We start from the raw sequence: 17,313 nt of genomic DNA, 5'->3' as shown, positions 1-17,313 counted from the left end.
TGACTAAATCCCACACCCCTTTTTTCTAAGCACATTCATCGAATGTGAATTAATCTGTCCATAAGGTTCATGAAAGCCTATTAACATGACACTGAAAGAGATGTTTCTTTGGTTCTTTCTTTTTTTTTCTTTTCTTTCTTGAAAGTCTGCTTCCCTCACAAGCAAGAACATAACAAAGACCATCAATAAAAATGAAAAAGCTTAACTAATATATTGGATTCTTTCCTTTTTAGAGTTCTAAAGTTCTTCATAAAGTTTAATACTTGCCAAGGAATACAATAAAAGGAATGAGCATTTTGTTATATTTCCATTATAATTAATTAAACTGTCAGAAACACTGTCCAAAGAGCATTCAGTCTGAAAAACTTGGAAAATCTGGAAAATGTAATGCAAGTGTGGCACTTGTCTATAATTCAGGCTCCAGTTTACAGAGTTATAAACAACAGTGCGACCTTTATTACCTGTATATAAATAAAAAAAGAATAAAATAAGGTTAAAAAGAATTGGATTTTTTGCAGAGACCTCAATTTTCAAATCACATTAACCTATTTCCTTTGCTTTACAGTGTACTGCTTAAGTGCTTTAAATGATACACACTAAAACTTAATGTAAGGTTTTTCCAGAAAATTAAGCGCAAGTTTTGTCATCGGTTGAATAACTAAGTTTTCTGGTTCTGCTGTGAGCCTAATGTTTGAAATTAAGTTTAACAAAAAAACAAACAAACAAACAAACAAAAATAATTCTTGTTTGAGGTTTGGACATGCCACGCACCTGAAAGATCCTTAGCATCTCATAAGGGCCATTATAATAACAGCTCAGAACAACCAAAAAACCGGGACACCTTCTTTATTTTTTTTTCTTTGTAGGTCACTAGCATCTTGTATTCAGTCTAACCACTGAGCTCTGCTCAGATCACTGAGTTGGGTGCCTTCAGAACTGGAATCTCAAACCTCGTTAAGGAAGCCTACTGTGCCTCACACAGGCACACTGAAATGACACATCCAGGTTACCAATATTGAAACCTCAGCGTAGAAGGTAGATATACTCTTAGTGACCAAAGGGCATAAATATCTGACGACCATCCCTCTGGTTTCAGTGGTATCAGTTCAGCTGTCTCTGGGCAAGCATCTGTAGACGGCAATCTCATAACTACTTCTAACTGGTTCATTGTCGGCAGTTCCAACAGAAAATTAAAAAAAAACAAACAAACAAATAAAAAAAAAAACCCACAAAACACAACAATAACAACCAAAAAACAGTTGGTGTTGGGGGAAAGAAAAATGTTTAAAGTAATGATTTTTAGAGCAATTTTAAGGCAAGTTGAAGCAATAAAGAGGAAGAGAGAAGTTTCCAGATATATGAAGGAGTCTCTTGGCTTTCCTTTTGAAATAAAGTTATAAGCACTTTTCTTTGCCAGAACAGCCTTAGAAATCTATAAAAAGGAAAAAAGCTAGCAGCATTGCAGCTCAGAAAAGTCCTGAACATCCTTTGTGTAGTATGAATAAGAGAACAGGCTGCTCTGCTTCCTTTCTAGACCTGGTCGAAGAGGCAGCTTTCTGAGCGACCCCGGGGTCCAGGAATAAACTTCCACCAGAGCTTAACCAGAGCACAGCCTGCTGCCTTTAGGAAAAGGAAATCTGAAGATGTTGTTACCAGTTGTCCTCATGTCCCTCTTCTCAAGGGCAACATGAGAGCCAACAGTACCACTTTTTCAGCACAACCTCTCAGGACAGCTCATGTCCTGCTGTCACCTTGTGTTTCTCATCCACAGCACTGCTAACCCCCCCCTTTTCTCACACTACCTAGATCTATTTCTTTATTTGCCCTATCTCCTCCCTTTATCCCCCCATTCTTGCTTTTTCACCATGACACAGCCTTCTTTTTTCTCAGGCTTTTCATCCCAATGCCACCCTGCATTCCAAATGCACCTAATCCATTCTAAAAGAGTGCAGCATTTGGATATTCAAAAATTTGACAACATGCACACAACAAATCCAAAAAACAGGGTTTGTTTGGTTTTTTGCCTTGAAACTCATCTTTATCTGTCCTCTTCCATGATTTCTTTTATGGCACCAAACTGACGAGGAGCTAGCGTTATGTTGGGACATGTCCTATTTATTTATTCAGGAGGCACAGGACTCCGAGGCACTAAGAAAAGCAAGCAATAAAAATGTGAAATGAAAAGAGATTCTTCCACACTAAGTTGCCTTAGCTCTTAGCCCAATTCATGAGAATATAATCTAATAACAGTGCAATGAACCTGGAAGAATGCTCTGGAATCCTTCATCCAATGAGTTTGGGGGTCTAACTTTACACAGGTAACACTCGCAGTACAACTGCATTTGGAATTGCAAGGCATGTCTGTGAGGACAACTAGATTGACATGATTTAGTTCAGTAAGAATTTTTGCTTCATAACTGCAAGAAAAAAAGCAACCATATATGAATTATTTTCAAAAATTACATCTGATACCTCATAAAGCTAATTCTGACTTAGATTATTTATAGCAAAATAGTGCAAAGATTTGTATGTGCTGTATAGCCTCATAAGTTAAAAAAATACTTAATAAATGACAAGCCCAAATGAAAAATTTCATACAGTACTGGATACCCACCCAAGTAGTTAAATCAATTCCTTTCTATTTAATTTTGCTATTTTTTTTTCTATCTGAGCTGCCAATTTTCTAACATATTAGGGAAGAATTAGGAAAGTCTTTTTGATTGATAACAAGTTCAGATTTTTTTGTCAGATCAGTAGAGATTTTTATTTTCAAAGTAAAAATTTTGTATGTTGCTCTTACATTCTTAGACAATTATTCTACAAAAATTATATAAATGCTCTTTTTTTAGCTGCTTTGACAAGAACACCAAAACAGTTCACATCACCCTTGACCTGCAGGGTGTACATCATCTTGTCAACATATAAACAAACACATGATGGGCTGTATTTTAATAGATTCTGTAAATATCAAGATCCAATTCATCAAAAGGTTTGCCAAAGTGACAGCTGTGGGGGTTGCAGTATATGGTTGCACATCCATTCAGTGTTCTAGCTATAAGATCATTGCAAGAAAACTCAGAGCTACTGTTGCTATTTCTTCCACATTATTATTTCTCTGGAGCTCTGGGTTAAGCTGCAGTGTGCATATGCCACTTCATGTATAAGAGAAATATGCAGACTTCCGGGCAGAGCCACATGGCCAGCTTTTATAATAATCCCTCTCCTCTCTCCCCATCTTTATCAGACAATTCCTCTGATGCACTGCACTCTATCATAAAAGGAGGCTGAGAGGAATTTATAAGTGCAGAAACTCTTACTTAGGAGAATGAGCAGAGCTCAGTTTTGATAAGGTTTACACAGACACAGCGACTTTTCTTGGTTGGCTTCATAGCTTTATGGATTTCAAAGCTAGAAGGGACTGTTCAATCATCTGGCCCAGACTACACTTTGTAGACCATTAACTTCTACACAGGAAAAGACCAAGAAAAAGTGGAAGGAACAGTACATGCATGCGGACTGAGTGATATGAGTGCCTGATGCCCCCATATTGGCAAAGAATTGCTAAGGCAAGAAATGCCCAGAGGCCCATAGAAAGCCAGGACAGCCATACCTGAAGCTGCAAAGATTGTGTCAAGCCTGCAAGGACAGCGTTAGTTAGCTTAGGGCACTAAGTGCTAGTAGTGAAATGAAAGACTAGCACCTCATACCACTGTCCTTGACCCGAGTCCCCATGGTAATTGTCTGGCCCCCAAAAAAGCAAATAATCTACCTGGGCAGCTGAGAGAAGACATTCCCAGAAAACACCCCACTGAAGATGAGATCCTTATGCAAAGTGCTACAAGGAAGATGCAGACAGTCTTGGTCTCTTCATGTATGGCCTAGGAGGTAAAGCAAGTGTTTTGGAGTTTCACAGGCCACGAAGGTAAAGGTCGAGATCATCAAACCCAAAGATGTGAAATTTGGCACATCTAAAGACCTTTCAAAAGTCAAAGGTAGCAGTCTCTTTTAGTTAGAAATTCTTATGTTTATCCACTGTAAAACATATTAACCTTCCTCTTTTCAGAGGAATTTTGTCTAACTTCAGCCTCAGCTTCTAGTCATAGTATTTTTATCCCATCTCATCCACTGAACAGAAAGTCCCATCGGCCAGGTTGGATTTTCTTTTACACCTGTAAGTATCCATACTAAGAAGTCAAATCAAGTTCAATGTTTTTTTTTTAATGAAGGCAGTACATCAAGCTCCATGAAGAACTATATTCAAAGGCTTTTTTCCAGAAAGCCTGATCTCCGTCACAGCCACCTTTTACTCACCAAAGTACTCTTTTACCACAGTACACTAGTTGTGCTCTCTAGACACAAGGTAACTCTTCAAAGATATTTCACTCTCACGATACTAGTCATGTTATACAATTTATAGCTACCCTGACCCTTCTGCTGGAGAGTTAAATGCCATAATGCTCATGGGCAACTCAAACATAAATTCCTATGCTCATGCGCAAAGCTAAGTTCTCTCTCCTTGTCCCTTGGTGCCTTTCAAACAGACTCCTCCAGAATGAAAAGTTTAGGAGACTGATGTATGAATTAAAAGTATATGCCCCTCTTTAGAACTCCTAGTATTTTTACTTTTGTTTGGATAGAAAGTAACATTTGAGTCTTTTTATTCACTAGTAAGTACAAAGCACCATGAAACACAGAATGAAAATACAAAAAAAAATCCAACAATCTGGTATCAGGACAAATCTTGGGAGTCCTGATCTTGGAAGCCACTGCATGTTTTCTGTAAGTTCCTCAACATCACCAGCTCCCAACAAAGTTAAAAGGAGTAAATGAAAGCTCAGAATTTTTCAGTGACATTGTAGTATGAGCTTAAGCACCCAGGCCTCCATTTGTACTATTTATAGCTGTCATGCACTCAAGAGAAGAATCTTCTAATGAACTTGACTGTAGTAAGGCATAGCAATTGATTGTTTTGTTTTGTTTTATTTTGCTTTGTTTAAACAGTGAAGTCTGCTAGGAGTTTTCCAGTCATTAATATGAAACCATTCTACTTTCAATCATAAGATTTTGGAGTAGTTTTAGCAAATGTTAGAACTGACTTGGCCTGTGAATATGTGCAAAACTGCCCTATTATAAATATAAAGCACACAGTATAAGACCTCCTCTAACATTTGCAATTCCATCATTTGCTCTCGATTGACTTGGTCCCACTAAGTAGCCCAGTTGGTGTTACTGCTAGGAAAAATCACCTGCAGCTGAAGTGGAAGACTAACTTATCTTTCAGTTTTCAGAAAATCTAGTTAGATGTTCATCAAATAGTCACAAAAATTTTTCTCAGAATGCACAGAACAGTGCTGTGTCAGAAGACACAGAGAGACAGCTCACTCTATTCATAATAAACACTGCCTGGGCACAACCCAGTTTCAACCCATAAGACCATTAACCATGGTAGGACTTGTTCCCTTAGGCATTGCACTGTGCTAGCGGACACACTCCCACACGGTTTACAGTGCACAGCAAGCTTCTGTCTGGCCAGCTTAGACCACAGACACACCAAGCTTGTGCCCAGCTGCACCTGCCCATGGTCCACTATTTCCCAGTGCAATGCTGAGGGTACTAAATGCTGTCTAAGAAAAGCTTTGCATGCTCAAGAATATTCACAAGGTTATCTTCTGTAGTACTTGCAAGTTTTGAAATACTGAAGCAGATAAAATATTTAACTTTATCCACAAGAGAGTGGAAAAAATCCAGAGCAGAAAACCATTAGAACACGCAGGTGAAAATTACTAATTCTGATTGCTACCGCTTCTTAATGTTTTGCCTGTGACTTTCTGTTGGATATCCACAACTCATCATCAGACAGCATCAGCAAAAAACTGAGTGATAGCACTGTACTGTTCATGAGATGTGTCTAGCCTGGTTTCTGAGAGAGTGGTAAAATTACATGTAATGTTTGGGAACAAAGAGAAAGAATGGCAGTAATCTTCTACAAGAGTCATAGTCTGAGAAAGCCCTAGCTCTTTCTCCAAACTCACTGCCTTGCTGTCCTGCTCTCCATCTTCTTCAAACACACCGTTTTAGCAGCCTGCATCTGTCTGTTGCCCCAATTTTCCCTATAATCTAAAGGTCCACTTTTTCAGTCCATATAGATGAATTTGCTGAGAAAAACATCCAGCTCTCTGATTTTTATGCTGAGACTTCGAAAGAGTACGAAGGAGGGAGAAATTCAGTCAGACTTGCAGTCTGTGGCAATCTGACCCTTGGATACTGAAATACAAAGACTTTCTTATATAGAACTTTCTCAACATTATTTCTATTACAGATTTACCAGATAAGTCAATACCAAGTTGAAATGAATGGCTGTAGCATTATTTTAATAAAGCAGTGGAATTAAATGTCAAAATTTTAATGTACATCCAGTCCAGCTTTGCCTTTGAAAGAGAGAACTTTTTTCCACAGTTAATGTCTGATGACAGCTAGAACGGATGCTCTCTACAGCAAGCTTACTGATAATTCTCCAAATAAATAAAATCACCTTCCCCACAGAATTAAAATGCCGGAATGTTTGTCCCCTTTGCAGGAAGCACTGAGATAAATGCACTTTTGAGCAAAAATCACAGAAAGCATTTTTAATGTCAGAATTTCACAGTAGTAAATAATGAAATTAATAACAATAAAAAAATAAAAATAATAAAAGTAGAAATTAATTAAACAAAAGTAGGAAAAGTTTAAAAATTGTGAAACAGACACAATGGCAGGCATGATGGCCTATACCTTCACAAAGGTGAATCTAATAATAAATTATTGCCAATATATGGAATTGCTTTGGCTTATCTATCACTGTATCCAGCTGTTTGCTCTGTGGATGCAACCGAAAGTTTGAATTCTTGATGCCTTTCATCCCTTAAAACAGATAATTCAAAGTCAAATAGGACAGAGAAAGGGGTGTTTTTCCTAACCTGCCCACCAGTACAGGAACCACGTGCTGCTCAGCTTTAGAGAGGACAGAAAGCACTGCACAAACTTCTTCAATGGCTATCATTGTTATTCCAAATTGTGATTGATAGCATCCTGAGAGGCACTGTTAGCTATTTCTGATCATAAATACAGCCACCATGACACGCAGGCCATAGAGCGTGAAAGATTAGTGTAAAGGATAATATGAAGACCTGTGAGATTTCGGAAGAGATAAGTAATAATGTGGAAGAAATATAAACTAAGAATGAAGGATTAAGCAGATTAAGACTCTACCAAGGCCTTTAAAGTGATCCAAAATGACAGTTACTATATCCTTGAATGAGAAATCTTCTGATTTGGCTTGGCTGCAAACTATAAAATTGTACACAAATCAGCCTTTCAAAAGTAAAAGAAAAATTGATTTCAGACAATGAGGAAAAACTTCTGCCACACTACTGCCTCTGGGTCATGTCACTTTTGCATAATTGGGGCATGAAAATTAACATCTTATTTTAAGTAAACAAAAACAAAGGTTAAGAAAAGAGACAGCCAAATGTAGTGTTTGCAGGATGAGGAGGCTACAGACCTCAACCTGACCTTCAGCCATCTTTTGTTGGGAATGGCAGACCCCAAGGTCAAATAGCTACTCAGACAGAGTTACACTGTGAGCCCACCCAGGCTCAGATACACAGACTACTCTAACATGTGCCTCTGCCATATGGTGGGCTACAGATACCCAGAGCTCAGGCCACAAGTTTTCTTCTGAAGAGTCCTCACTGTTGGAAATTCACCAAATACCTAGACTGGGGAAGTGTCAGTACCATTCTGGAGCAACCAGCTAACAAGTTACTACTCCTAAAATACTAGCTGTTATTCCAAGTAACTTGAATGTGATCTTGGTTTGATCAGAAAAGAGAATGAAATTCAGATACGACAAAACTGATGCAAAGAGTCGATCATCAATATGGTACCCATTTTTTTCCTAAACATCTTCATACTTAGTGCGTGGTCTCAGAAAACGCCATTGTTCATCTTTACTTTGCTTATCTTTGTGATAAAATTTCACTAAAAATGGAGCTTTCTAAACTCCTTACCTGATTTTTAAACATGCTGAAAGATACACAGCAATTAAACTCCACAGAGTTTGTCCATGAAAAGAAAAAACCAAACAAGGTCCACCTGGGTGAAAAGTTTTGGTCCCCACACAGAAGCAAGACCTCAAATTTATCAAGGAAGCAAAATGCCAGAGCCAGGACATGGTATTTAACAATACATAGGTTTGGGTCCGTGGAAAAGAGGACACTGATGAAAACACAGCTAAGTTCTTAGAGTGGTACACTGACAAATGACCCAAAGGGTTACAGCAGCCTTAAGTGAAATTTCCAGGTCTCTGTCACTTTTTGTGCATCTCTGTTAGAACTGGTCAAAAACTAATCTGCAACTTACACTTTTGGATGAAAAGCAAATCTTTTTAAATATCAAACCTTTTTTCCCCGTAATTTTTTAATTTTAAGTACTGTGATATTTTTGCATTAGTTAAATATAAACATATTTATATTGACTAAACGTTAGTGTTTCTTCCTGAATGTTCAGAATGCATGCCATCTAGGACACCTAAGCAACCAGTACCCCAGTCTTCCTGCTCTGAAATGGCGAATGGCCCTTTGTCGTGGGTGAGAATCAAATTTTTTTTGAAGTTTTTGGGTTTTACCATCAAAAGTAAAATCTTCTCAGATTGTTTATTCTGAAAGACAAATAATTTTTTAGTGGTGGACAAATGTCACTTTGCTGTCACTGAAAAACTGCTGGTCACAATAAAATTAATTAACACAAACCCAGGCTAATATCTATTTCTCTCTCTTCACCTCTCCAATTGGAAATTAAGATGTGCTTTATTAGCAACTGATCTCACAAATGGAAATAAAAGCAGCCCAAAACAAAAGTTCTTGTCATTTTTGTCTAAGTAATAGTGCATTTCTTTCATCTTCTTTTACTGGAGCAATGGAAACGGAGACAGCATTCAAGATAGCTTAAAAAGGAAATAGAAACAGAAATAGAAACAGAAACAGAAATAGAAAAAGAAACAATAGAAATAAATTATAGAAAATAAAACACTTTTTTTCCAAAATTATTTTTTACTTCTATGGTGAGCCCTTTTCATAAAATTTTAATCTAAAAATAGTATCAGCCACCAATCCATACTGCTATAAAATTTCTTTTGACAGATTGATAAAAGCTAATACCCTGCTTTCCACAGTGAATGCTAACATGGCACCAGGCAAAAAGAACATATAAAATATTTAAAAATATCAAAACACTGATGTTTACACAACTGAAAGATTAGCCTAGGTAAAAACAGTGAACCCTAGATTTGCTTACTTCATATGCTTAACAGATGACACTTCACGTAATACCAGATTTCTAGTTTAAGACTGACCATTACTCTATTTCCAAATTTAGGTCTCCATTTCAGGTGAACAACACAAATAACAGAGCCTTCATGACCTCTGTTTTGGTAGGAACTTGCAGTTATGATAAAACCACTTTTTTCCTACTTTATAGTTCCCCATATGAAATCAAAACCTCTTTAGAATGCCCACAGGCCACTAAATTTACCATCTCATACACTAGTGGGGCTCTGCACAGAAAGTATTAGGTTGAATTACTGATAAAATAACGAACAGTTTGTGTACATCTTGCTAAATCCAAGCAACGAATATGCAATGTAGTGCATACAACAAATTTATGATTCACAAACTTTTTTCAACATACCAAAATTAAGTTTTTTCTTTGATCCTAATCTAGCTAAACACAGTGCACTACCACATAGTCACTGGCAACACAATCCTCCCTTTCTTCAAGTTAAAATAATATTTTTAGGTCAAGTGAATGCATTTATACAAGGTTACCTTTGCACTAACTGCATGCTACTATTGCTGTATGTACAGTGGCAGGCAATATGCAGGTGGTTCTGTGGATCTGAAAGAAGGGTTGGCCTATCTTTGAAAAAAGAACTGGGATTACAGTGATACTGTGTATTTGGTCATGCCTGAAGATCTCATTAAATCAAAGTTCCTAGTGACATCAATGGCTATCGTCTGAGGAAGGACTGATTAACAACTTTACGATATTAGTCCTGGAAGCTCACAATATGCATGAGGCCTGATACAAATTACCTTGTTGCCAGCTATGACTGGACGTCATGTACAGTTTGCAAAAAAAATCTCCTGAAATCACTTGTATTTTAAGGTTTAGAATTTATAAGTTTTTACCACGCAAATTGCTTATTTCCACACAAGTAGAAAGCACTGTGGTTTTGTGGTTGGTGGCTAGCACTTTGTGGCTTTATTGTATTTGTTTTAATATAGGAAAACTTCTAGAGCATATTTGCATTGTGACATAATATCTTGATTGTGTCTTGCAAAAATAATTGACCCAAATCAAGTTACTGGACACTATATCTATTGGTTAATTAGAACTTTAAGATGCAACAAATAAAACATATTATTGACTTTTAAATCTTCAATCAAATAAATATTTACAGCTGCAATTTGCGAAAATTATTTACCTTTCAATAGCAGATCACAAAAAGTTTATGCACTACAGATTCCAGTGAATGCCTTGGCTGTCAATGAAATTACAAACAGAAGAAAAAAAAAAAAGTGTTTGGGCTATCATTACAGTCTATAAATGACTGATGTGGTTCTCCTTTAAAGATGTGTGATCGTCTACATTAGTAGACTTTTTCAATGCATAATTGACCTTGAGATGGAGAATAACCTCACAGTAGAGTGGCTTTTCTTTTAGGGAACAATGAGTATAGATATTAGAGGACGTGCCTGTTGTCAATGATCATTGCTGAAATCTGCCTATACCACACTGGGACAATCAATTTTGTAAATGATTGCAATAATCAAGGAAATTGCCTAATTTATAAATCCTGGCATACAGCATTTTAATGGATTTCTACATTTTAATGCTGATGCTTTCAAATCCAAATGAATTGTTGTCCAAGCTGTCACTACACAAAATGATAAAAACATTCAGTCTTGTGGGTAACTACATCTCATGGATATTCAGACCATCAGGTACATAATCACTCATTAGTGAAATCTGTGATAGTTTCCAGTTACAAGCCAACAGCAAAACCAACACAGTTTCCTTATGAAAAAGCCTTCTGGGAATTGAGGACTAAAAATAGTAGAGTATTACTAAATAATACACTAAAAAATTTCCTAACCTTCCTTGTCCAGTTAAGACAGCTCACTGTTCTACCTTTTTTTTTTTTTTCCCATAGATTAAAAAAAATACTCCTATTTCTACAACTAAGAGGCAGGTCCAACAACTTTTTGACCATGGACACCATCAGTGCAGGCATTGTTCATACAGAAGAAATAAAGCAGGACATGATGCCATGGCTGTTGGTGGTGAGTATTTCTACCTAAATCACCCTCCAAGTCATTTTCCACCCTCGAGCCAGTTCTGCAGACTTAGTTGTACATGGATTGCTATTCTCAGTTAAACCTTGAGCAATTGATTTCAGCCAATAGTGGGCTGCCAGTGCTTTACTTACTGCTCAATCTCACTAACCTGACATTTATGGTGTACTGATTGGCCTATGTCAGTGGTGGTGGTTGTAAATTCACTTTGAAAAGCTTTGTGTTAACAGCCTTCAACCAGGCTCTGGGACGAGTATGAGCAGGCAAGCTGACAATTGCTCGACCTCCTGCCCTTATTACAGTGAGTAAATCAGGCTTTGAGCCATTAGGCTGGAGCCCGAGGCCTACACAAAAAGGATTGACATGACTAAAGGTCAACCTCTGTCACACATGTGTAACAATTTGGATAATGGAATTCTGTAACTTATCTGGAAAAGGTGCCGAATGCGTGCAGGGAAAGTACACCGTGGCCTGAATTTTCCAGCTTTTACATTAAGCAATTGCTCAAAGGTCTGCACTTTAAAGTCCTTGCACATTTGATGCCATGGAATCTGAGACAGTTCTGCAAAATACTGAGCGTCACCACCACCTGGAAAAGTGCATAACATGGTTTCACCTTGTCAAATCTATAAAAAATATATTATTGGCATCAGGTACATAACACTGCTGGGACATGTGTATAGGGCATTAAAGTACTGCTTTCATGCACCATTTTTGAATCAAAAGTCAGTAGAAATAATTAACTGTTAATGGTGTCATAAACTGATTTTAATTTTGGGCCTTACAAACTAGATTTCATCCAACAATGAAAATTGTTTTTACTAGTTAATAAAAAAAAAAAAAAAAAAAGGTCAAATATTTCCATAATATTGGTGATTGGATCATTTTTCAGCTAGAAAGATAGTGGTCAAACAAGGACAGAATTGAGCTTTTATATTTATTTGTGTTCTGCTTCAGTATTTTTGCATATTACATAATGAAATCTCCAAGGTGAGATTACATGCCATGGAAAAACAGACAGTCCCTGCATGATCTGGCAATTTAGAAAATATTTTCTTTTCTGGGAATAGTGTGTGTCCAGACGCATGCATGTTTCATGCAGTCCACAGAACTATTATTTTCAGTAACACTGCTAAAATTCTGGGGCTGTATCCAACTCCCAAAACCAAAGTTTAGTCCAAACTTCATTTTTTGAAGTAGGAAGATAATCTGTCCCCATGCCAAATTAGATGTATTTTGTTTCACATGCGCTTTGGCTTATTTATCTCCCAGGCATACATTAGATCTGTACATCTATTGTAGATAAATGTAGATCTGTTGTAGATCATTCTGTAGATCGAATGAACATACCAAAGAAACGGAAATACATGAAGACAATGTGTGAGAAAGTCTTATAAAAATCACAAGGTTTCTAAAAAAAAATCAAGCTTTAGTTTAGCTTTTATAAGAACAAAAATTATCAAATATAAAGTACCTTCCCATGTACCTTTCTGATCAAACCAACTCTGCATTGACCCTAAGAAAGGAATCTGTAACATACAGAAGTGATCTGGAAAAATGTGATACTAAATGATCCAGAAGTACTAACAATAGCAAGCTGCTTTGTAGTGGCTTAGTGCAATTTTCTCCTAAGCTACATACATTAAGGAAGCCGTGGCACTTCATACTGAATTTACAACTTAGCAAGCTACTGAACACATTACAGGTATTTCCAGTAGGCAGTACATGAACCTAAAACCCACATAAAACTAAAAATTATTGTGCTTTTCCAATAGGAAGTAAATGCAAGGGTGATAAACGATGCAGAATCCTCAGAAATGGTAAAACAAGAAAGTAACAGGATGGCATCAGCTGTTACTCCGCATAATTTAAGATATAATAGTAGTATAACTAAGGGTTTTTTTCAAGACAAAATTATTTGAATTTCATGAACATGACAACGTTGAAAAAAGGCTGACAAGCAGTCTAGAACACTAGATGATGGATTGCTGAGAAACATAATTTTCACTTTAATAGAACGATGGCATGCACATAATTCTATCCCCCAGTGCTTTGCTGTAACAGTGAATTTAGTCCAAAACTACAGGCTTGAGAATCTGAATACAAATCTATCACCACAGTTGGAGCGAGTGCTTCATTTGAAAGGTAAAAATTCTCTGTTCAATTAATTTGTTTAGAAATGTACAGTTTTGCTGCGTGGGCTCTGGCCAACATGCATCCCAAAAAAATGCCTGTTCTTGGTCCAGATGAAGTTAAAGACAATGCTTTCTTTTACTTCAGTTGAGACACAAAAAGGCCAATAAGTACACAGCTGGTACTTTATTAAGATGACATGCGCACATTCTAGTAACACCAGTTAATTTGGAACTGAGGGGAGAGGAGAAATTTATAAGAGAAAAATCAGTTACACTGGTTTACCATTTTGTGTTCACTAATGAACACCCTGATATATTTGCTCACCGCTGTAAGAAATGTGGCATACAAAAAAGTATTTCTCCCAGAAATGCTAACCTTGTATTTAGTCAAGCTAAAATAAAGTGAAATAATATATTTGACCTTCCTGGACTATTCTGAGGAAAAAATAACTCTTGACCTCTGACCAAATAAATAAATAAATAAATAAATAAATAAGACAGCAAACTCTTTATCCAGCAAATGAAGAAAAGGAAACTGTAGGACTGTATCCTTTGATATGTCTGTCAGTAAAAGTTTTTTCATCGAAACTACATTTCCAGGGGAAAGACCGTTCACAAATTGGCTGTTTCCAGAATTCACAGTTTAAAGTTTGGAGCCTGAAAAACTTCAACTACCAACATGCAGTTCCTTCTAAATGTCTCTATTTTTTTTCTAATAGAATTTAAGTGGAGATCTTATACTTTCCTTAAGTCTACTCTTATTAAATTTTGATGTTAAACAGAAAGGAGAAACCATGTGCAACTAGATTAATTTATCTCCAGGGAGTTAGGACACATTAATAATTGAGATAATGTTTTCATATATGTTGGAATCAAGTGTGCCTTTTCACTTCTTTATTAGAAAACACATTAGGGAAAAATTATCTCATTCTCATCAGTAAGACCTAATTGCTGAGAAAGTCTTTGTTTGCTTTGCAATAACAAAAGAATTATTCTCACTACATCAGGGAAAAAAAAAAAAAAGGAGATCAGAAATATTATCAAGCACTGCTGGAAAAAATGCCTGTATTACCAAAGAGAGTGTTTACTTAATACACCCAGTCCTGTTTTTGTTTTAAACAAATCAGAGTTTATTGTATTTTTATAAAATACAAGCAAACTCTGGATTGACTAGAAGTGGGCCAAAGGGGAAAAAAAAGCACTACAACAGAAAATGACTAATATTTTTGGCTTTCTGAAAGGCTTATCTTTCTGTAAGTTATAAAAAAATATCTTGGATGATTGTGAGAGAGCTCTATAATTTCACATGAACACCCATAGGTGTCAAGGCCTGTTGTGAGGTAATGGAATGGTATGTAATTTACTCTGAATTGATGTACATTATGCTGCATGGATTACATACAAAGCTAACATCGAGTGCATGGTGGGAACACTTATGCAGACGGACTGAAGCATATTTCCACAAGGTTGAGCTATACATCAAACGCCGTGCGTCTGATGTTTCCCACAACAAAGAGTTTAAAAAAAAAAAAGTCACTAAAGCAGTAACTATTCTTGAAAGTCTTTGCAATAGCAATTCTATTTCTCTGGTGTACACTGAAAACAAAGAACTGTAAACTAAAACAAATATCTATCAACTTGACTTTACAGTGCTGAGAGAAAAATGTTCAAACGTTATAGCAATACTAAGAAAGAGAAGTTCTCTCTTTAAGGTCCATCAAGACCTAATGCTAAATAACTGATCTGTAGATAGACTTGTATTTGCAGATATCTTTAAAATATTAGTGGAAAAGAATTGACTAAAGCCACAAAATTGTAAAAGAACAGTGGTGAGTCATTCCTTTTTCATTCTCAGTGATTTAATCCACACTCATATACCATATAGACTAAAAGAATACAGTCCATTCAGATACATACTTTCATTTGCTTTTATTTATTTTCATAGGTCAGGTTTCGTAAAATCACACACACTTTCTGATTACTTTCTTTTACTTTTTTTATTAAACATTTGTTCTGTGATAGATAAAACACACCAAATTGAAAGTCAAAACAAATGAGAAACAGCCAAAACTAAAGCTTAGAGTATGTGCTTCTTTGCTAACATTTTTTATCATTAATTCAAAACAGAAATAATTCAAGACCATTAGCTGCCCAACAATACATTAATAATAAATTAAATTTAATTATTATTTTTAAGATAATTCACTTAAAATACACACACTCTTTTTGCTAGCCAGCGGGAAATCTATGTTGTTGTGTAATAACAGAAGAAGAATCCCACAAAAAAACTCAGCTGAGACCTGCTGATGGCCTGAATCTGACATACACAATAGTACTATTTCTTATTTTTGCTTGACATCTTTTTGTTCTTTGCTTTTAGCTTTTCTTTCATTGTTTTAAAAGTTTTTAAGTTACCCTGAAATCTTACTAAAAATTCTTGCCTTTAAAAAAAAGATATTGTTAAGATTTGCAACTTAACTTGCATAAAACTGATTCACACTTAAAAAAATGATAATGTTTAAATATTTATGGACAATGTAAAATTCTCTGAGTCCATTTATATTATCTAAATTTCAATATTTTATGTAATCAGTGGATCTGGCAAGCTCATTTTACTACTGTATGTTCCATTAATTAGAATAGTCTAAATGACAGCACCCCTCTCAACAATTAAAATAAAGCCTCCAACATCAATATAGGGTGTCCCAGAAAAAAATATTTGATTAATAATATATCCCAGAATTCTCTCATGATAATCACTGGGTTTTGGTAGGAACAGATTTAAGACCAAACCATCAATATATACTATACAAGAGAAATTCCATCTCCATTGGAGACAGCAACAAAACTTCCTAAGGATTGCAAGTCATCCAGTTTTTCTGAGCACATTTGAGTGTGTTCTGAGACTGATCTTTTATTCTTTAATGTGAAAATCTGCTTGCCACAATGGTCCTTTGGGTAAAGACTTTGAGACAAAGACCTCAACATGTTATTTACTATTTGTTTGCATATAGGGAAAGTGTGGGGACTCCTACTCCACACCAGCAAAAATCTTTCAAAAATCCATCCACTTTTACTCTATACTCCCTGAAGACAGCAAAAACACTTCTTACATTTTCATGGACTCCCTCTATTCTGAAGATTCAGATTCGGTCTTGATGAGCAAATACCACCTGCAGATTTATGGACATGTTTCTATGACTCACTGTATAAGTTAGTCTAGAGGAGAGAAGAAGCTGCAGCTACAGAGGAACTGAGCAAATCTAAAAAAATCATATTTTTCAGCATAAATCAAAGAAAAAATGAATAGAAGATACCGGGAAGAAAGTAAGCTGTTTCTGGCATACAGGGATCATGCATTTTCCCTAGCAGTTATCACTGTTACCCTCTTTAAGACAGAGAAAAATATAAAAAAAAATTAAAATAAAATAAAATAAATCTGGGAGGATGTGAAAGTGGTTTTCACACAAAAGCACTGGAGGCATCATTAGGGGAATGCACAGTCAGTACAGGACCAGAGTTGAACTACACTGTGAACAAGCATTAATAGCTTCACTGTGCAAAGAGCAAGGCTGTAGAATAGACCCCTGCCCTTGTTTCAGTAGCTTTCTCAGACTGCCTGGGGCTCACAGTCATGGTGCAGTATGCCATCTCAACCCACAAGTGCTACTCTAAGATGACACAGCTGGTGCTGTGACCTGAGAGCTCCATCAGCTCTTGTTATTCAGGTCCAAATGTAGAAAGCACTGGGGTTTGTAAGCTTCAAACTTCTCTGGCCATGTCTC

The 17,313-nt window shown here is 36.3% G+C and overlaps 1 protein-coding gene across 1 annotated transcript in view; it reads right to left on the bottom strand.

Moving 5' to 3' along the window:
• The window catches only part of PRDM6 (PR/SET domain 6), a 67,583-nt gene that overhangs the window by 40,027 nt on the left and 10,243 nt on the right, over nucleotides 1-17,313 (bottom strand). The window lies entirely within an intron of this gene.

Source organism: Empidonax traillii, unplaced genomic scaffold, assembly GCF_003031625.1.
Source record: "Empidonax traillii isolate 1590-97213 ecotype Southwest subspecies unplaced genomic scaffold, ASM303162v1 scaffold54:size2178333, whole genome shotgun sequence".
Lineage (NCBI taxonomy): Eukaryota > Metazoa > Chordata > Aves > Passeriformes > Tyrannidae > Empidonax > Empidonax traillii.
Note: the sequence above shows the minus strand (reverse complement) of the source record. Positions and strands in the feature narration are given on the sequence as shown.